A 3,938-nucleotide genomic window follows, 5' to 3' on the forward strand; every position below is an offset into this window, starting at 1 on the left:
TATGGAGAACACAGTATGCATGGCAGAGAAGGAGCATTCCTTAAAGCACTTTTGTAAAATTGGAGATCAAGTCCACTTTATTGTGCTTCGTTGAATTTTTCAGATCAGTGTTTTAAAGAGAACTCTCGATGCTAAGGGCCCTTTCACTTCATTACAACATAGACAAGGGCAAAAGAACTGGAACTGAGACTTCATCATTTGTTGTCTTAGTCATTTGTTGTCATAGTCATCTGTGTCTATGTTTCTGTTTGGTCTTCTACCAAGTTCCAGCGGAACTCCGTCCATCTCATGTCCATCAGTTGAGTAATATTTACTCTTTTCAAACCTCTTTTTCGTCTCCACCAGCACCTCTGCCTGTTTTCCCTCGGCCTTGCCTTAATTACTGCATGCTGGAATTTTTGTTCACAAACTGAGCCTCTGAATACAAACCTTTTAGCAAAACCTATTTCCAAAAATTGTACTATTTCACACAGTGCAGCGGTCATTAAAGAACATTTGCACCTTTTCACGTCTTAAACAAATGTCCCCAGACAGGTACATTGTATGTCCAAAGGTTTGTAGACACGATAATCCAACATGTCTTTGGGCTCTTTGAGTGATCCCATAGTAGAAGCTCTCTCTCTCTTTTACAAACATGGTTCTTTATGAACCCAAAAGTGGCATCACTCAATCATTTTTTTTTTAGTGGTGTGTGACCTTTTTACTACACTTCAGCCTCTATTTTATTCTGGGTCTCATCACACTCCATCACAAAGGCCTTTGATGGTGTTCCATCACTGCTCCACAGTCTAATGCTAAGGGGCTCTAGCACAGAGATGCCCAGTCTTGTCTGCAAAAAGGTCATTGTGGTTTTGGTTCCAAAACAAGCAGGATCACACATGGTTAGCTGTTTAAAAAAACTGAGACTGACTAATTAAACAAGAGTGCTTGATTGGAATGAAATCCTGCAGCCACACCAGCCCTTTGTGGATGGGATTGGACACCCCTGCTCAAGCTGTGTGACCTTTGGCTGGTGTGCCTGTGCCGCAGCATCTTGTTCAATTGGAAACAATGTTATATAAGCTGTGTGTTAAACAAGTGAATGCCTGCCATAGGTTCGGCGGCAATAGCTGCATTCACCAATTAGAAGGAGTGTATGAATACTTATGGACATATAGGGTCTTTTCCAAGACATAGATTAAGGCATCAATAGTAAAACACTGCTGGAAATGCCTTTTTTTTTTTTTGGTCTAGGCCTAGGCTTAAACTGTGCCTGGGTTTCCAGCTCATTTTGTATTTGGCAACAAGTAGGAATTATGATGGTTCAGTTGAATATGCTGAATTAAAATCCCAAAATGTTTTTTTTCTTTTTCTTGAAATCCAGTTTAAATATGGACAAAGGGTTCTGAACTTTCCTTAGCCAAAGCATTTGTAAGACTGTCATTTGTATGATATGTGACGAATGATTCACCACACTTGTATCTCTTGTTTTGTTTGCATTAAAGATAGTCAGTATGGTGACTCTCTTCTTGCTTCAGCTCGCATGTTGTAGGGAACCCACAGGTCAATATTCAGTGACTAAAAGATCACACTGAATTGAGGTAAGGAGGCAATGGTCCTTTGGGGACACTTACAGAAGCAGGCTTTTGAGTGAGGGTTCAATGTGTTTACGTCTGTTTATGAGTGACCTGTGTGTGACCACGGCGGTTTGGGGTTTTGTTACTACCTTGGCTTTGGTCAGTGTGGTAGCAGTCAATGGATTGTGTAAATGTATTTTTCTCTTTCTTCTCTTTTTGGTCATCTCAAGCATTGCAGGCATGTTTTGGATGAAGGTCAGCTTCTCCCTTTAGAAGTCAGAAGGCAGATTCTGTGTTTTGTTCCAGCAGTAAAATGTTGGTGTGCACATTACTGCCCCCCTATGGTGAGACAGAGAAAGAAAATAAGAGACCCTTTGTCTGTTCTGCTGTATGGAAGCTCTAATGGTCAAATGTACCACAACAGACATTTATATGAATGGGGATGCAATCGAACTGTCTGTTTCAGTTAACAGAGAACAACCCATCAGGACATGAGTCAGGCATGCTTAGCTCATTTTATTGTTATTATGTTGTTTTTATATTAATTTTAAATGCACTGCTGTTAAGTGTTTGAAGTATTTAAATATATTTAATACCAGTGGGGAAAAAATAATCACCTATAAAGGGACTGTATGAGCTGTATAAATATCTCTTATTTTTTATGCTGCAGCCAAAAGCATATTTGGAAGAACTGTATATAACTGAGAGGGAGTTTGCCCACCTGTTTACTGCAGAAGCAACCTCTTCACTTTTTTGGAAGGCTTTACACTACACTACACTAGACTAGACATTTGACCATTACTTTGAGCATTAGTGAGGTCAGGTACTAATGATGGATTAGCTCTGGATCCCAATCGCCACCCCAGCTCACCCCCAGATGTATTTGATGAAGCTCTATCGATCACTCCAGAGAATGCAGTCCCACTGCTCCACAGCCCAGTGCTGACGCCTGCCATTTGGCAGGGTAACCTGAGGTTCATGTGTGCTGCTCCAGAGCATCCCATGCTATTGGCAGCGCTGTGCTATGGAGATTATATAAGCTGTTTGTGCAACTGAACGACTGGGTGAAAGCTAATTCATTTATTAGAACTGGTATCTGGACACTAGTGGACAGTGTATCTATGAGTCCGGTGACACTGTGGAGATTATAACTACATACATAGCAATAATAACAGAAAGACAGGGGATATCTTTGCATATCTGTGGTTATTAATGTGAACCTGCTTCAAAAGACCCCACTAGTATGCCATGTAACCCATGGCAACCATAGAAGCCCAGTGGGAGGGGCCTGTTGTGTCGCATCCCCATGATTGGCTGATGGCAGGTGTTCTGAGGTTGCATGTGCAGGGTGGTGGTGCTGAGTGTGTGTGTGTGTGTGTTTCAAGGACTAGGTTGTGATTGCATCCTTATTACGATATTTTGTTTGATTTCATTTTTGAAAAATGTTTCTCCCTCACATAGACACAGACGCTTACGTCTCAATTATTATAATTTTATTTTAATTCTTATTATTTTTCTTTAAACATTAAGTGTTGCCGAATGAAATATACAGTTTATTTACAATACCGAGGTGAGCACCAAACTCCAAACTGTAAAAAAAAAAATGCTTCTGTACATATGTGAACACACACATTTAACAATATATATTATTACGAAACATATAAAAATAATATATATATTATATTATATTAAGATTATTTATAGTTTATACACGGTTTTTATTTGTTTGTTTGTTTGCAGAGAGCATCCCAAACAGTGGTTTCGTGAACTGACTTTATTAACACAAAACGTGACTGAATTTCATATTTCCATTGAGTTCACTTGGTGTGGTAAACGCTGTAATCACGTGACGGTTAAAACCGGCACGTCTTAATCGTCTTAGTTGTGGGAAGTTTTTTTGAAAATCCATTTTGTAATCAAACATTGGTATAAAAAAAAAAAAAACATTAGTTTACGTTCTTACGGGATATTGAAGGCAAATACAAATAATTTAGGTTGAGATTTAGGTGATTCAACCGACACAGAAGGTTGGGCGTCTCTGGAACAGAGCATTCACCAGTACCCTGAAGGGACCAAAGGGACAACAGGTGTGCCATTCAGGTATCTAAGGGCAATCGTGCGTCTTCATGCCATCCACAAAGCTACGTTAATCAGCAACCTGTCTGATAAATAAGAAGGCACTTTTTCGGAAGCATGCCTACATATAGTTAGACGAACCAGTGGAGGAACAGCTGCCAAATAAACAGCAGCCTATCAACCCACGTTTCCACGTCTTCGCTCCGGCAGCTGAACGCCTGCTGTTCTCCTCCAGCATCCCGCATCGCTCTGCTGTCTGCACAGTGTCGCAAACACGCACGGCGCGGCAGCCAGCCTGGAGTTTAA

Source organism: Salminus brasiliensis, chromosome 6 (assembly GCF_030463535.1).
Source record: "Salminus brasiliensis chromosome 6, fSalBra1.hap2, whole genome shotgun sequence".
In the NCBI taxonomy this organism is placed as follows: domain Eukaryota; kingdom Metazoa; phylum Chordata; class Actinopteri; order Characiformes; family Bryconidae; genus Salminus; species Salminus brasiliensis.